The sequence below is a fragment of the Rutidosis leptorrhynchoides genome, chromosome 2 (assembly GCF_046630445.1).
Source record: "Rutidosis leptorrhynchoides isolate AG116_Rl617_1_P2 chromosome 2, CSIRO_AGI_Rlap_v1, whole genome shotgun sequence".
Classification (NCBI taxonomy): domain Eukaryota; kingdom Viridiplantae; phylum Streptophyta; class Magnoliopsida; order Asterales; family Asteraceae; genus Rutidosis; species Rutidosis leptorrhynchoides.
The window spans coordinates 18,935,456-18,955,278 of NC_092334.1; positions in this window are offsets into that span (position 1 = coordinate 18,935,456).

Here is a 19,823-nt window from a genome sequence, read left to right on the forward strand (position 1 = left end):
CATCGGGAAAATCATCTTTAATACTCAATTCGTGGAGTACTTCAAGATTTGGATTTTCAAGTCTAGAGAGGTGGTCGGCCGCAAAATTCTCGGCACCTTTCTTATCCCGAATTTCGATGTTGAATTCTTGTAAAAGCAAGACCCAACGTAGTAATTGATGTTTGGACTCGGGTTTTGAGAAAAGGTATTTCAATGCCGAATGATCGGTGAAGACAATGGTCTTTGATAAAACAAGGTAAGATCGGAATTTGTCAAAAGAAAAGACAATAGCAAGGAGCTCCTTTTCCATGGTCGTGTAATTCAATTGAGCCCCTTGTAAAGTCTTGCTTGCGTAGTAAATGGGTTGGAAACGTTTCTCAACCCGTTGGCCCAAAACTGCACCAACCGCAAAATCCGATGCATCGCACATTAGCTCGAACGGTAAAGACCAATTTGGAGCTATAATTATTGGCGCGTTAACAAGTTTTTCTTTGAGAGTGTTGAATGCAATTGTGCATTCTTTTGTGAACTCGAAAGGTGCATCTTTCTCGAGGAGTTTATTCATGGGTGTTGCTATTTTAGAAAAATCTTGAATGAACCGGCGGTAAAACCCGACATGCCCTAGAAAACTCCTCACACCCTTCACATTAGAAGGAGGTGGTAGGTTGGCAATGACATCAACCTTGGCAGGATCCACCTCAATACCAACACTCGAGATCTTGTGCCCGAGAACAATGCCTTCTTTAACCATAAAGTGACACTTTTCCCAATTAAGTACTAAGTTCAATTTCTCATACCGAATTAGCATTTTCTCTAAATTAAGAAGGCATGAATCGAAAGTGTTACCGAAGACCGAAAAGTCATCCATAAACACCTCCATGCATTCTTCAATCATATCATGGAAAATAGCAATCATACACCTTTGAAATGTTGCCGGAGCATTACATAGACCAAAGGGCATTCGACGATATGAAAAGGTGCCATATGGGCACGTGAAGGTAGTCTTTTCTTGGTCCTCGGGTGAGATTGGGATTTGGAAGTATCCCGAGAAACCATCAAGGAAACAATAAAAGCTATTTCCCGCTAGTCTTTCTAACATTTGGTCAATAAATGGTAGTGGGAAATGGTCTTTTCTAGTGGCCTCATTCAATTTTCGATAGTCAATACAAACACGCCACCCCGTAACAGTCCGTGTGGTAATAAGCTCATTTTTATCATTGGTGGTAACGGTGATACCACCCTTTTTCGGAACACAATGTACCGGGCTTATCCACGGGCTATCAGAAATCGGGTAGATTAGACCTGCATCTAGCAATTTAATGATTTCCTTTTTAACCACATCTTGTATATGGGGGTTTAGCCTTCTTTGACGTTGCACAACCGGTTTGGAGTTATCTTCCATTAGAATTTTGTGTGTGCAATATGAAGGAATAATACCCTTAATGCCGTGGATTTTCCATGCAATGGCCGTTTTATGGGCCTTTAGCAAAGAAACAAGCTGTGATTTCTCACTTGTTGTGATAGATGAAGATATTATTACCGGGAGCTTAGAATCATCCTGTAAATAAGCATACTCCAAGTGACTTGGAAGTGGCTTTAGTTCTAAAACAGGTGGTTCTTCAATGGATGTTTTACATTTGTACTTCTCATCTTTCTCTAACTCCCTAAACTCTTCTTCAGTCGTCTCATAACCATTTGCCATCAATGTAGCCATCATTTCCATGTCTTCCAGTATGTTCTTTTCATCCAAATCACCTAAAGTGCATTCGCTCAACTCTTGCAATTCTGGAAATTCCAGCAACAACTCAACATTCGTGTCTACACTTTGCATATAATAACATTTATCATCGGTAGACGCAGGATATTTCATGGCTTGGTCAACAGAGAATGTAACATGTATATCCTCTATGCTAAGGGTTAGTTTCCTCCCATACACGTCTATAACCCCCTAGTTGTGTTTAGAAAAGGTCTACCCAAAATAAGAGGTACTTGTGTATCCTCTATCATATCCAAAATCACAAATTCAGCTGGGAATACTAAAGTGCCAACCTTAACTAGCATATTCTCAATAATTCCACGAGGGACTTTAATTGAGCGGTCAGCTAGTTGAATAGCCATTCGGGTTGGTTTTAGTGCCCCGGGGTCTAGTTTCACATATAAAGAATAAGGCATCAAATTGATGCTAGCCCCCAAGTCAGCTAATGCCCTTATAGATTCCAAATTTCCCAACAAACATGGTATGGTAAAACTTCCCGGATCAGAAAGCTTCTCGGGAATTTTGTTCATTAGAACCGCTGAACATGTGTCATTCATCTTCACGGAGGAAAGTTTCTCCATCTTCCTCCTGTTAGTGAGCAAATCCTTCAAAAACATAGCATATTTAGGCATACCTGAAATCACATCAACAAAAGGCATATTAATGTTAATTTGCTTAAACATGTCCAAAAATTTGGACTTCTCTGCCTCGAGCCTTTCATGTTGTTGCTTTCTCGGGAATGGGAGCGGTGGTTGATAAGGCTTCGCAACCGGTTTGACTCGCACTGTACTTTCTTGACTTTCCGTGTGCTCTTTGTCAACACCTCTAACCACCTTTTCCGGCTCCTTTGCTTTCTCCGTTTCATTCATGCTAAGTGGCTCACTTTCTTTCGTTAATGGAACACGAAAATCAAAAGCTTCCGGCATCTTTGGTGAATCATAGGTTAACCCACTTCGGGTGGTGATAACCTTGGCTTGCTCATTTCGGGGATTAGATTACGTGTTGTCTGGCAATTCCCCTTGTTTCCTTTCACTCAACAGTTTAGCAAGATTACCCAATTGTTGTTACAAATTATGAATGGAAGATTGTTGGTTTCTAAATTGTTTCTCATTCTTCTCATTCGTTTGGTTAATACTCGTATTGGTTTGGTTAATGCTTGTAACAATTGGAGTTTGAGATGCAATCAACTTCTCCATCATGCTCTCTAAATTTGACTTTTTCTCTTCAACTTGGGGTTTTAGAAAATACCCCGAAGCTTGATTTTGGAAACCCCCGCTAGATCTTCCTTGAAAATTTGAGCTATTTTGACCTTGAGGATTGTAAGGGTTGTTGAAGTTTCGATTGAATTGTGCCCTTCCATGGTAATTGTTGTTCCTTTCGTTTATGTAAGCTATTTCTTCCTTTTGCGCCATGGTTAAACCTACGTCACAATCTTTAGATAAATGTAAACCACCACATAACTCACACCCTACTTTCATTCCATGGATCTCCTTGATGATCTTTTCCAAGTTCCTTGTAATACCATGTATCTTGACACTAAGAGAACCAATGTCATCATAAGCACTTGTGGCACTTGAAACTTGAGAGGAACGAAGTATTGGTGTTTCTTGATGCCATTCATGTGAGTAATCGGCTTGCTTTTCAATAATCTCGTAAGCCTCTTGCTCGGTTTTATCCATAAATGACCGACCTGCGGCTTGATCAATGGAAATTCAGGTTGCAACATCACAACCTTTGTAGAAGATTTGGACTTTTTGGAAAGTATCTAACCCGTGGTTAGGACACCCTCTTAACATCTTTGAAAAACTATTCTGTCATAACCCGACCTTAACCATAAGGACGAATACAATAACATATGATTTCATCGCGAGGTATTGACCTCTATATGCGACATTTTTCAAAAACTGCATTCGTTTTTACAATACAAACCACAGCTTTTATTACAAATACAAGGTTTAAACAACTTAATAATGATTATCGTTTAGCGATAATCTTAGACTTACAAACTTTACATGTGATAATAACAATACGACCTCCAACATATTTTACATTACAAATCCTCCGATATGCAGTTTTATTTTTGACACAAATATGCATACTCAAGATCTTGCTTAAATTCAACATGTTGCAGCGGAAGCTTTTAGTTATCACCTGAGAATAAACATGCTTAAAACGTCAACATAAAGTTGGTGAGATATAGGTTTAATGCCGGCAGCGTTATAAATATAGACCACAAGATTTCATATATAAACATTTTAATAAAAATATTCTAAGTTGTTGAGCACTTGATAACCATACTTAACATTTAATCAACGTCGCATATTCCCTTTATTATGAAATCTTACTACACCGTACCAAGTGTAGTTACCGAAACGAAGTACTGTGCAACCGTTGAATACTGGTCGTCCAGTCCGGTTGGGGTTGTCAGGCCCGATAGATCTATCAACAGGATTCACGTTTACAATACCTCATGTAAATAATAGTTACCAAGTTACAGGGAAGTATGCCAGTGGTACAACTCAACGTAGAATATATATTTTTAATCACTTGTGTCCATAACGTAAATCATAAAATGCATGTATTCTCATCCCGAAATATTTAGAGTTTAAAAGTGGGACTATATACTCACCTTTTCCTTGAAGGTATTTAACTCGACTTGGTCTCCGATAGATATCACGAACTTAACCATATATATAATATATCAACATATTTTCTTTTCAAGTAATCGTTACACATATATATATATATATATATATATATATATACTAATAATACTTTTAATATTTTCTTAGTCAGTAGTTAGCAGTCTGTTGTTAATGGTCCATAATTAGTTGCTCAATAAAATAAATAAAGACCCCATCGTATTCGTATTGATCAGAATTAATCTCGACCCATGGTACCATGTTGTCAAATGACGTGTTGCGTACATAAAGTACCGTGTTGTCAGATGACGTGTTGCGTACAATCATGAGGTCTTATGATTAATCTTCTCGTGTTGTTTACGGGTGGTCCTGGAATATATAAAATCAAATCATAAGTAAATATATATTAAATATTATGTTAATTAGCCAAGATATGATTATTCCGATTTTGTCATAATATGATATATTACAGGTTTTGAAGTGTTTTAAAAATCAAATTAGAAGGATCTATTTAGTTTGCGAACAGGTTTGAAATCATTCAAACTATGTTCTTGTTGTTAAAAATTTTATAACACAAAATAAGATAGCTATATAAATATGAATCGAATAAGATTATGAATAAGGTTACTACCTCAAGTTACTTGGATAAAGCTACTGGAAAAGATAGAAAATAATCTTGATCAAACTTTCTTATGATGATTATAGGTTGTTCATGAAGCTAGTTCTTCATGAGTATTTGCTGAGATTGTGAAGAACACTGAGAGTTCCTAAGAGTGTGTTTTTGTTTGGTTAGAGAAAGATGGTTGTAAGAATGAAATGAAAAACCAAGGTGATGGTGATACTTATAGGACAGTCTGGTTGTTGAGGGAACAAGGACAAATTATTGTGTTGAATTTTTGAGTAATAATGTATGCTAGCTTACAAATAAGATTCCCTCTTATCTAGGGCAGATCTAAAGCTGATAAGGATATTGATTTGATGTGTATTTACCAATAGTAAATACGTATGGATGATGGGTATGATACGGTAAAAGAAGCTCAAAATCGGGCTTTTATTTTTGGTCCAACCGGGCCAAAAATAAAATTTTAAGACATTTTTAATAAAGCAATGTTAGCCCAAAAAAAAAAATTTCCAAGCTGACCTGGCAGCTCGACCCCAGCCAAGGGCTCTGTCCCTTGGACCCCGCCAGGGGTTGCCACCCTTTGGACCCCGCTTATCGGGGGCGCTGCCCTCGAACCCCCGTCATAATCAAGATAACTTCAAACAAGTGTGCACTCCACACTTCCCCAAACTTGTTCGATATTTATCAAGATTATTTTGGTTACAAATTAATCCCATTACACTTAAATCATATTGGTGACATAAATCACAACACATTATAGATTGTAAGTATATATGTCAAAGAACGTTACATATAGTTATCGTTTTAAAAACTTAAGTTAGTGGTCTCAAAGTATACTTATAACTCATTGTTGTTAGTTCACAATGAAATGTTAAACCATCCTTAAATCATGTTAAATATGTATAGATATGTACATATACATAATCGTATAATTATCGTGTGTTATATAGTTAGTGATATCATCGGTCAAATTGGACAGTCAAACGTTGTGTAAAACTCTTTTCAAAAATATAAGTCTGAACAGTTTGGATTGCTTATCATGTTGGTAAGGTTTAATTTATGTAAATATTAATCTCATAAGTATAGAACGATCGGAAAATTCCGGGTCGTTACAGTACCTACCCGTTAAATAAATTTCGTCCCGAAATTTTAAAATTGTACCTATTTTGCGTTCTCGGGAAACAAATGTGGGTACTTTTGTTTCATCTGATCCTCTCATTCCCAAGTAAACTCGGGACCCCTTCGAGCATTCCAACGAACCTTAACGATTGGTATGTTGCTCTGCTTGAGTTGTTTAACTTCACGGTCCATGATTTCGACCGGTTCTTCTATGAATTGTAGTTTCTCGTCGACTTGGATTTCTTCAAGAGGAATGGTGAGGTCTTCCTTTGCAAGACACTTCTTAAGGTTTGAAACGTGAAATGTATTATGTACTCCAGCGAGTTGTTGTGGTGATTCGAGTCGATAAGCTACCGGTCCAATGCGTTCGATGATCTTGAACGGGCCTACATACCTTGGGTTCAGTTTACCTCTTTTTCCAAAACGTATTACACCTTTCCAAGGTGACACCTTTAACATAACCATGTCACCGATCTGAAACTCTAATGGTTTCCTTCGGACATCGGCGTAGCTCTTTTGGCGACTACGGGCTGTTTTCAATCTCTCCTTGATTTGTACTATCTTCTCAGTCGTTTCGTGTATGATCTCGGGAGTTAATTGTCGATCTCCTACTTCATTCCAACAGATAGGGGATCTACACTTCCTTCCATACAGTGCTTCGAATGGTGCAGCTTTAATGCTCGCATGATAACTGTTATTATACGAGAATTCTGCTAATGGTAGATATTTATCCCATCCGTTTCCAAAATCGATCACACATGCCCTGAGCATGTCTTCAAGAGTCTGAATTGTTCTTTCACTCTGCCCGTCAGTTTGTGGATGATATGCGGTGCTCATATCCAAACGAGTTCCCAGGGCCTCCTGTAGTGATTGCCAAAACTTTGATGTAAATCTACTATCACGATCGGATATAATGGAAATAGGTATTCCATGCCTTGAAACAATTTCCTTTATGTATAATCGTAATAGTTTCTCCATTCTATCCGTTTCCTTTATAGGCAAGAAATGTGCAAATTTGGTGAGACGATCAACTATTACCCAAATGGTGTCATAACCCCAGGCAGTCTTAGGTAATTTTGTGATGAAATCCATGGTAATACCGTCCCATTTCCATTCTGGGATTTCTGGTTGTTGAAGTAATCCTGACGGCTTCTGGTGTTCTGCTTTGACTTTAGAACAAGTTAAACATTCCCCAACATATGTTGCAACGTCTGTCTTCAAATTAGGCCACCAATAATGCGTCTTAAGATCTTGATACATCTTTCCAACTCCAGGATGTATCGAGTATCTTGTCTTATGTGCCTCATTCAATATCAACTTCCTTAATCCACCCAACTTTGGTACCCAAATACGGTTTGCAAAATATCGAATTCCATCTTCCCGTATAACGAGTTGTTTCCCATACTTCTTCATTATTTCATTTCCTATGTTTTCTTTAGTAAGAGCTTCTCGTTGAGCCTCTTTGATTTGTGAGTTGAGATTCATGCGAATTTTTATGTTCATTGCTCGTACTCGAATTGGTTCCCGTTCCTTTCTGCTTAGAGCGTCGGCCACTACATTCGCTTTCCCAGGATGATAGCGAATTTCACAATCATAGTCGTTTATCAGCTCGACCCACCTACGTTGCCTCATGTTCAGCTGTTTCTGATCGAAGATATGTTGAAGGCTTTTATGATCGGTAAACACAGTGCATTTAACCCCATATAAGTAGTGTCTCCATATCTTCAATGCAAACACTACTGCTCCCAGTTCTAAATCATGCGTCGTATAATTCCGCTCATGAATCTTCAATTGTCGGGATGCGTATGCTATAACTTTCTTCCGTTGCATAAGGACGCAACCAAAACCTTGTCGTGAAGCGTCACAATATATCTCAAAATCATCGTTCCCTTCAGGTAACGATAAAATAGGTGCTGTAGTCAACTTCTTCTTCAGTAATTGAAATGCACTCTCCTGCTCAGAAGTCCATTCGTACTTCTTCCCTTTTTGTGTTAACGCTGTTAATGGTTTAGCTATTCGGGAAAAATCTTGAATAAACCTTCTATAATAACCAGCTAAACCCAAAAATTGGCGTATCTGCGTTGGTGTCTTAGGAGTCTCCCATTTTTCAATGGCCTCAATTTTAGCTGGGTCAACCTGAATTCCTTTGCTACTAACAACATGTCCAAGAAATTGCACTTCTTTCAACCAAAACGCACACTTAGAAAATTTGGCGTATAATTGTTTTTTTCTTAACAATTCTAATACCAATCTTAAATGCTGCTCATGCTCTTGCTCACTCTTGGAATAGATAAGAATATCGTCAATGAAAACGATAACAAACTTATCTAAATACGGACTACAAACTCGATTCATGAGGTCCATGAATACAGCTGGCGCATTCGTTAATCCAAACGGCATGACCAAAAATTCATAATGACCGTAGCGTGTCCGAAAAGCAGTTTTCGGAATATCTTCTTCTTTGACGCGTAGTTGATGATAGCCTGACCTTAGGTCGATTTTCGAGTAAACACATGATCCTTGCAATTGATCAAATAAGTCATCAATTCTCGATAGTGGATACCGATTCTTGATAGTTAACTTATTTAATTCACGATAATCTATACACATTCGGAAAGATCCGTCTTTCTTCTTGACGAATAAAATCAGAGCTCCCCACGGTGAAGTGCTCGGTCGAATGAAACCACGGTCCAGTAATTCTTGTAACTGGCTTTGTAACTCTTTCATCTCAGATGGTGCAAGTCTATATGGAGCACGAGCCACTGGTGCAGCTCCCGGTACTAGATCTATTTGAAATTCTACAGATCTAAATGGAGGTAATCCTGGTAACTCTTCCGGAAATACTTCAGGAAAATCTCTTGCCACAGGCACGTCGTTGATGCTCTTCACTTTTTCCTTAGTTTCGACTTTATTAACATATGCTAAGATAGCATAGCACCCTTTCTTCAAGCACTTTTGAGCTTTCAAATAACTAATGAGTTTTAGCTTTGAGTTACCCTTCTCTCCATAAATCATTACTGGCGTTTTATCCTTACGAGGAATGCGAATTGCCTTCTTGGCGCACATAACTTCAGCTCCTATTTTGGACATCCAGTCCATGCCTACTATTACATCAAAACTTCCTAATTCTACGGGTATCAAATCAATCTTAAATGTTTCTCCGGCTAAATTTATTTTAGAATCACGACAAATTTTATCGGCTTTAATTAGTTTACCATTAGCTAACTCAATCATGTACTTAGCATCTAGAGGTAATGATGAACAATTCAATTTAGTGTAAAAGTCTCTACTCATGTAACTTCTATCGGCACCAGTATCAAATATAATAGATGTGGATAAGTTATTAATGGTAAACGTACCCGTAACAAGCTCCGGGTCTTCACACGCCTCTCTAGCATTAATAACAAATGCTCTTCCACGTGCAGATCCATTATTCTTCTCTGGATTCGGACACTGGCTCTTATAATGACCCTGTTTCCCACACCCATAACAAGTAACAGTGCCAAGGCAGTTCTATTTGCATTGGTGGCAGGAGTCTTGGTACCGTTTGTATTTGTAGCAGGAACCCTACAATCTTCAGCAAGATGACCTTTTCGATTACAATTGTTGCACACCACATTATAATAACCAGAGTGATGTTTGTGGCATATGTTACATAAAGGATTTCGTCCTTTGTAACCTGAGTTTGAACCGCTACCCGCACCTTGCGTGGTTTCTTGTTTCTTGTTGGATTGTTGATGATTACCTTCCCACTTTCTTTTGTTTCCCGATGTCTTGACATCGGTGTTCTTATCCAGAATAATCTGGTCCATCAATTCGTTCGCCATGGTGATAGCTTCATGAATAGTCTTGGGTTTGGATGCTGTAACATTTGCCTTGACCTTTTTAGGCAAACCGTCTTTGTACAGTTCAATCTTCCGTTCTTCGGTTGGTACCAATTCGGGACATAGCAAAGCTAATTCCATAAATCGCTGATTGTAGTTGGTGAGTTCAGTACCAACAGCTTTCAGGCTTCGTAATTCAGCTTCCAACTTCCTAACCTCGTTCCTTGGACAATATTCGTTGATTAGCATTGTTTTGAATTCTTCCCAAGGAGTATCATAAGCTACATCTCCTCCTACGGCCTTCACATAGTTTTTCCACCACGTGAGTGCACTATCTTGTAGGGTGCACGATGCATACTTGGTCATGTCCTTCTCAATACAACCACTGATTTTAAACACAGACTCAATCTTTTCGATCCACCGGGTTAAACCGACCGGTCCTTCTGTTCCACTGAATGATGAGGGCTTGCAACCTTGAAAAGTTTTGTAAGTGCACCCCACACGAGGATTTGGGTTAACTGCAGCACCTCTTGCAGCCTCGTCCCATAACATTCTGTCGTTCACTCGCTGATTGATGAGTTCCTGGATTTCTTGTTCCGTCATTCGGTTCAATCGCGCCATAATCTTCAATAAGAATGAAAAAATAATTATTCACATGGAATATTATAGATGTAGTATGTATTTATAGTACATCGTAGCTTATTAATAATATGAACCAGTTATTATTATAAAAGCCTTTTCTTCTTATTAGCGTTTTATAATTATATCTAGGGTAGTACCTACCCGTTAAAGTTCATACTTAATAGCTTAGTACGAAAATCAATTACTACCACCCAAATAATACTTAACCATGGAAAATTATTGCATTTCACACTTCACTATTTTACATATGCTTATCTTACATCAAATATTAAGCAAACCACACTAGTAATATTATACAAAACATTATATAATCCCATGGTTTAAAACAACAGCGCATCATATAACCCAAAGCGTTTGTGTTCAAAGAAATCGCTTAAAGGTTATCCTGGTTGTCTCCCTGCGTTTTGGCTGAGGAACCGAAGAACTGGATGTCGGGATAGAACTAATAGGAATAGCGGGAATAGGTGTGGAAGTATCTGGTGGAGTTGGTTCCACAACATCCTCTCTAGACTCGGGATTTAGATTTTCCATTTCAGTAGCCTTTCGTTTCTTTCTTCGTTCGAACTTGTCTTTCGTAATTTCCTGTATTTCTTCCTCCTCAGGATCACTTTCCGGTTCCTCTTCAGTTGATTCATCCGGAACTTGTGAGTCTTCCCCAAAGGTGTCGTTTTCATCATCAGATAGATTAATGACTGAAACACCATCTGAAGAGTCTGGTTCGGAGTCGCTGAATGTGATAATAAGTTCTAAGCCAGACATCTATCACATAACAACTAGCACGTTAATACTACATAATATTTACATATTAATTTTTAACCAACAAGGATAAGCAATAGTTTTCGAAATCAAACACGGTCAAAGTCCAGACTCACTAATGCATCCTAACAAACTCGATAAGACACACTAATGCAAATTCTCTGGTTCTCTAAGACCAACGCTCTGATACCACATGTCACATCACCATCAGCCCGTAGTATGATATTGTCCGCTTTGGACACAAGCTGATCACCGACGGGCTACCCGCGCACGAGTACAACCCCGGATCGCACTTCTACCTCACGAATTTGCTTCTCGGGTAAACACCCTCAAAACGCGTCATACCAGAAGAGGTATCCACACCCTTATAAGGAGTGCTTTGTTTTCCTCTCCCACCGATGTGAGACGAGTCTGTTACATTTTGCCCTTATTTTAAAAGTGTACCTGACATTTTATTTATAATTCTGCAGCACTACCCTATGCTTGTCAACATGCGCTATTCTGACAAGGAATTTTTGGATGAATTAATGAATCTAAATTTAGTCTATGTGATAAGGAATTTCTCTTGCCACGCAACCACTAGGTGGGAGAAGGTATTACCCGGGCCAACAACCCTTTCTTTTTATATATAGGAACATAACTTTTAAACTTATGCCGGAGGCAGTGTTCCCGGAGCATTATTTCCAGTTTATGGCTTATAATCATTTGCGTACACGTGTTAGGTCCAAGAAGTAGCTAACTATGTCATTAAGATTGTAAGGGAGGTGTCCTATAGATGAGGGCTATATATAGGACACCAAGCCTCCCTTATTCACTAGTCTTAGCCACTGAAATGTAGAGAGATCAAGAGAGCCGTGGAATAATAGTTTGACTATTTGACTAACGCTCTCTAGCTTCATGTGGTTATTACTCACATTCATAGTATTCATGCATGCAAGGGTCCTTCAATTGGTATCAAGAGCTTGACCTTCAACGAAACGAAGGGAGATCCTATGAATATTATGAATGTTTTCCCTCCACCTTCAAACACTCAAACCTAAACCTATACATCTTCATCCAACCTTCAACCAAAACCTTTAAACCTTCATCATCTTCATCATGAAAATATGAAGATTCCGAAATTTTTTCGAAAAATTTTTGATTTTTTTTTCCTCCGAATCTACCTATCCGAATCCCAATCTTATCGATCGACTCTCTCATTCGGATAACATACAACAATTTAATCCGATACTTATTCAAACACATACACTATTCATTTTCATGATTACTTCAATTCTCAGTTTACATTTTCAGAATAATAAGAAATCAAATACACATTCTATTGCTACAGTGTATGTACGTGTGTTCATCAAGACAAAATTCAATTCTAAGAAAGCATGTACAACAACTCAAATTGAGATGATCTATGTACTCCTATACCGAAATCGAATCTTCGTGCAACATCAAATTGAATTATCATCAACAAATTCGAGGTGGATTGATTCAAGCTTGACTTCGATCTTCTTCTTATGGTGATTTGGTCTCCGGCTTGATTAAGGACTGTTTAACGAAAAGTGTTAATACAGATCTGATAGGAATGACCTCGTAATCGTTTCTGCAAATTTTCAAGTTACAACTCGCAGATCTGAGCTTCAATTTCGTAGTCAAAGTTATGAACAAAAAGTCAACTGCAGATTCGATGATTAAATTCGAATGCTCTGTGATGTTATTGGTTCAGATAATGATCAACGAGTGTTTGTGGATTGATTTAATATGTTTTTCATGAAGAAATCATTCCTTGAACACGAGTAAATCCTGCAATTCAATTTTCGAAGAGGATAGAAGGTTACTGCTGTTGTTCATCGACTAATCCGAATCTGATTAGTTCCAGAATTTGATGATGATTTCCTGTTGAATTCATCATGCATAACGATCATTACTGCTACTAGAATTCGTTTGATTGAATCTCATGCTCCACTTCGGTTGCTTGAAGATTCATTGAGTTTGCTCTCTTTATGAAAAGGAACAGATTCGCAGGATGATTTGTCTTCATACTCAGATTCGCACGATGTCAAATCAATTCCAGATTCGCTTGCTTCATATTCGCCTTCTTAGATTCGATTGTTGTAACAAATTCGTATGCGTCTGGTACACATTCGGAACTTCACATTCCTAACATGAATCTGATCAAGTGTTTTCATTAGGATTCATATGTGTTTTGGATTCCTGGGTTACTGTACCAGATTCGCAGGTTGGATTGCAAGCATTTTTAGTTGGGCCAACCGGCTCTCCATAGCCAATAGGCCCAACATGTGCACATCCGAATTTGGCCTTGTGTTTCCTTCTTGGGCCTTTTTACACCATTCGGTAGACGAAATTTCTGTCTACCACCTTTATCTGTCGTCTACTACCATTTTTACAAAGTAGTAGACAATAACAACAAGGTAGTAGACAGTGAGAACAAAGCAGTAGACAGCCAATTACAAGGTAGCTGACCGTCTACTGCCTTGTTGTTATTGTCTAATACCTTGTTGTAGGTGTCGACACCAATAATACATATCAGTCGACACCTACAACAAGGTAGTAGACAGTAACAACAAGGCAGTAGACGGTCAGCTACCTTGTAATTGGATGTCTACTGCTTTGTTCTCACTGTCTACTACCTTGTTGTTACTGTCTACTACTTTGTAAAAATGGTAGTAGACGACAGATAAAGGTGGTAGACAGAAATCCCGTCTATCGAATGGTGTAAAAAGGCAATTTTTTTTAAAAAAGTGTATTTTGTTTGAAGCCTTAAAAAAAATGTATTTTCATCAATTTCCCTTCTTAATGGACTAGCTTACTTTAAGTCCGAATAGGCTTTAACAGGGCCTATCGAATCTGGAAGCCCAACAACAAGAGCCTGTTAAGAATCTGATGCATATTTGACACTTTTAGACCCTGACAGGTTTCAGAATTTTGCAAGGACAGTCCCTGGCCGAATCTGACTCAAATTTTGTCAGTTTTGGTCCCTACAGTTTATCAGAATTTACAAAGATGGTCCACATCCGAATCTGGACCTCCAAAGCTCATTTTTCCACAATTTTTGAGGTTCCGATTCACACGGCTTTCCTCATACACGTTATTTGATACAAAATTGGGGGTTTGTCGAATACATCAACCAATTTAAACAATGACGCTTTTATTTCATGCAAGCATTATTGTGGGGGAGAATGTATACGGTTGATGTGACTATGACTTCAATACGCGTACGGTATTGGACTCGTTCTTCAAAGACAAAGTCAAAGTGTTACTTATTTGATTAATGAGCAAGGGAAACCGAAAGAGACTTCCATTCTAGGGGGAGTATTAGAGAACGTTAGGAACTTCGAATGAGCCACGTTCAAGCTATCTTATATTGATACGGCAATATAATGAACTATGAGGCTATCATAGTTGTGATGGGTACACACGTTGATTTGCCGTGCCCCATATACGTTGAAGGGGGAGTTTCTCAAGTTATCCGAGCATACTAATCAAAGCAAGTGTTGAGGGGGAGTTAAGTGAATTCAAAGAAGATCTTTCTTCATTGGGGTATATCAACTTAGTCGAAAGCCGCAAAACTTAGTTAGATTTCCTAAAGACGTGCCTAGTTCAAGCAATTGTTAGTCTTGCTACACGTAGGATCCCACGAGTTCTTTGAAGGGGGAGATTCCAAGTTTTCGAAGTATTCTCCAACAACATGAAGTAATGGTTTGATGAATGTCATGTGTATGCGCATTTCCGCTGTGCATTGTCAAAGACCGTTGAAGATGCAAGAACTTCATGAGAAGATCTAAACCGACGGCCATACAAGATTCGAGGGGGAGCTAGATAGCAATATTTTATTTCTCTTGTAATTTTGTATGTACTTTTCCTAGTGTGCAATCTTTGAGACATAGTTATCTCTTAGGGGGAGATTGTTAGGTCCAAGAAATAGCTAACTATGTCATCAAGATTGTATGGGAGGTGTCCTATAGATGAGGGCTATATATAGGACACCAAGCCTCCCTTATTCACTAGTCTTAGCCACTGAAAAGTAGAGAGATCAAGAGAGCCGTGGAATAATAGTTTGACTATTTGACTAATGCTCTCTAGCTTTATGTGGTTATTACTCACACTCATAGTATTCATGCATGCAAGGGTCCTTCAACCTACAACATCCAGGCAACCTTTAAACCCACGTAAGCAAAAAAATAAAATTATACTATGATACTGCCTGCGCATCATAGTTGCATCCTGTAACTATATTTTTTTTACATATGCCAGCTACTATTTCAAGGCAATCGTGAACGACACGTCAACTACAGCATTCTTCACGTTCTTCTTAGATGCTGTAACCAGATCGTTGGCCACACGTGTAAGGAGTTGATGACAGTACAAGGGTATGATCAGGCCCATGAAATACCACCACCCATACAGGAAATTGAAGGGACAAAACACACGTTTCAGTTCCGCTACAACCCGTAATTAAGGAAAAACTATCCAGAGTTCATCGTTGTGAGGCTCCTAGATGAAAATCCGAAACCCGTTTTGAACGCAAGTCCATCTAACATATTGACAGTCGCTCGCTCAGGCAACATGTTAGCCTCTTAAAACCACCGACCTCATTCTTTTTACCACTCTAATATTTGAATCATACTATTATATATTATCAAAATATGTTTTCGGTACCGCATGATTGCCGGTTATAAAAAAATATGTGCCTGCAGAGGGGCTCTAAACCATCCATTCAGGGTCTAAAAAAAAATGAACTCTCACTCTTTCTTAAATCTCAATTACATATCAATTATTGCGAACTCTGAGGCAATTGTAGCCCATCAGCTTATCCTACACTCACATTGTTTTGTATTGACTTACATTTCAACATTGTAAACACCTGAAACTGAATACTAAAACAATATAGTTCTGTTTGTGTTTTAAGGTTCGAATCATGTTTTAATTATGCCCTGGTTTTTGTAACACCATGATTGTAATGAAAGTCATGATTTTCCTTAACGCAGGCTCAGATACCATGACCACTCCACCACCACAACAGTTGGAACAATAAGCAAAAGGCTCGGAGACCATAATCACTCCACCAACACCACACTTGGAACAACGAGAAAAAGGCTCAGAAAGCATAATGACTCCACCACCACAGCAGTTGCAGCAGAAAGAAAAAACAAAAGAAGGAACATCCAAGAGAACAGCTAGGCGGGTTCTGTTTAATGAAGACTCGGATGAAGGAGAGACTGCAACAAAGAAGCCTCGCGGTGAAGAAGAACAGTAGAAGTACATTTCCGGTACCAATCTTTTGGGCTTAATGTGTAAAGCAAAACAACTTGAACGCCTTCATATAGTTTGAAGGCCTATTCTAATCTATGTAAACTATGTTTGTGATAACTATGTATGAAATTCTAGACTATGGGTGTAACATGTAGTACGCCAAATAGCAGTGAGTGCTAGGCTTTTGAACACGTAACATTGTGCCATTTAATTGGCTATGGAATGGATATGTATAAATAGGCCCTTGCTAATATATAAGTTATTTATGTACTTTCCATCTTTTAGTCTTTACTATCATTGATCCATTATAGCTTTTCGAACCGTTGTTTATTTATGTGCGCATGTGATATTTCCAATTGGAATTAGCTAGCAAATCGTTTCCGTTTCTACTTTTTACAACTAATTAATGGAACTCTTAAAAGTATTTCATACCTTAATATGAAATGGTCTACCATGATCAGGTTTTTGCAGATAATGGGCCGGGTTTAACCTTCATATCCTTATAAGTGTCGATCCAAGCCCAGTTATGGCCCAATCAACAAATATTAAATTCGTAAATCCATTTAACCCCACCCCTTGGATATTACCGGGATACGAGCTTGCTAGATTATTTTATTACTATAGAAGATCAAAAGATCTTACCTGCTCCATACTTCCATTACTGAACTCGAACAATCCTCTCAACAAGCGACCGTTCAACCATCACTAACTCAGGTTTTTCTAATTTCTTTAACAGAACTTGTGTTATTAGTTTACTATTCTCCATCTGCTTTACATTGGCAACAATGCTTATTAATAAAAAATATCTGCTCGATTTGCGTTAGGGTTTATAGTCACGACATATTTTATTCCACAACTTAAAATGAACCAATAGATTTGCACTTTATTGGAATTCTTTTTGTTTGCTTGCACATTGATCGATTTGGTAACAAGTTGTAGTTGTTTTGAATATCAATATTTGGACTCACAATCAAAAACATGCAGGTCTTATACCGTTAACTCAATCGCCATTTTAACTTGAAATTGAATGCTTTGTTCGCATACTAAATGCCTGTTAATTGTTTCACCATCGGCAAGATTTTAACAATCCTGATGACTAGGTTTACATGACAAGTACTTTATTAGGCACCAATTTAAAGTTAACAAATGTGCATTTTATCTTCACATTTAAAGTATATAAATAATGAATATAGAAAATTTTATAGAACTTGAGTTGTTTTTTACAGCAGCAAAAAATTTACTGTCAACTTACAATTTAAGTATGTTAGGTTCTTTTTTATTTGAAATTCAGCTATTGTTACATACCAATTGATCATAGAAATATTTGTAAATGCAAGGGTTTTTAGTGTACTATGTATCTACCATTTGTTTCTTTAAATGCATAATTTAATCAAGACAACATGGCTCAAAACAGTTCCGATACTGAAAGCTCATCTAGCCCAAGCGCATACGAAACTGGATCCTCTTCGCAAACACATACCCTAAACCAACCACCAGTGATTCAAGATGATGACCAGTCCGATGATAGTTCAGAGGTGAGGATCATCACAGAGCAGTAGTTTAATGATACTGTAAACGAACATCAACCATGGATCAGCCATGAAGTCTATACTTTCATGAAAGTGCCGAAAGGCAATGTCTGGGTAAGTCACTTTTATTTTCAAACAATGTATATTTGCATCAGTGTAATTTAGTCATTGTTAAACTGCATACACAAGTGCATTACACAATGTTGCGTATATTTTACATGGTATTCACAACTATTGATGCATTGCGTAACAATTATAGTATGAATGTGATTCAGCATCTACCGCAAGAGTTTGTGACACTACCAGAGCTAAGGAGCGATCACACGTACGAATGTGTTGACATTGAGGACAGAGTTCATAGATGGAAGCTGTTGGAGGAAAAATCCAAAATAAAACCAAACCTATCGATTTCATTGGGATGGATCAAGTTTGTGACTGACAATGGGTATGTTCCGGAAGATGAAGTGTGGATTTTATTTAACCGTAGGACGCGCAGGTTTGAGGTGGCGTGGGATGATTACCATTGTGTAGGCAGCATGTTGATAGGTGGTTTGCATTCTCTTTTGGTGTAATTATGGATGTGTTTGGGTCATTTTTTTTTGAAGCTCCAACATGGTGTAAATGGAAGCTTTTAATGGTTACCTGCTGGGAAATGTAAATGATGGTAGTTTGCTAAACTTAATCTTTTGTGATGTAACTTAACTCTTAACTCTAATATGTATGATTGTATGTATTAAAATTTCTGATGTGCACATCAACAAATGAATATCGGTTGTGTACAATATAATTGTTATTCGTTGTAGTTTGTATACCCCAAAAAATCAGCAGGTAACACGTGTCGTGCAAATAAATAGCTAGGGTTAAAAACGCATAAACCTCAGCAACGCGCGAACCCATAACTCTTGTTACTTTCAAGACATGAAGCTAAAATCTTAAATCATCATCAGCATTGTAAATATAAAATATAAAAATATATATAAGAACCAAATTAAATTAAATAAAAAGTCAAACTTTTTCAGCATCAGATGATGATGCTTAATGATGTTGATTCTTTCATTTACATCACATTTGTAATATAGAATTCCCTAATTCCATGTTCTTAGTTCTAGCTGCTTCTTCTTCCTAAATACATCAAATTTGCGTCGTACCTATAAAAATGCATTTGACCAATAAAGATCACAACTTCATGAACTTGAATACTCCATATAACCTATACACGTTAACAACCCTCTTAAACACCAACATTGCTACACAAATATCCGTGATAGCTTTAGTGTTCCAAAAGGAATAACTCATAATTACTAAATTAAAACTAAAACATACCACATTAAAGTAGCAATCTCTCTGTTATGCCCATCAACATGAAGCAATGTACTTCTATCGCTTTTAAAAACTGATGAACGTGATCAGGTTGTGTTTGCAGTTCCTAATAATAAAGCATTATGAAAAACGTTCCAACCTATAATCACACACAAACCCTAATTAACAACATATGGGTAAGCCCAAACCTTAATAAGTTAATTGAATTTGGTAGTCAAACAAATAAGTTGTAAAATTATACTATTTAAATTAATAGGTCATATAGCCTTTTAAATTCCAAAGTGTTGGAATAAACGATTAGGAAAGAACTTAATCAGCAAGCGTCTACTTAGTGCAGCATTACTTAATACGTCTTGAGCTCCGCAGAAC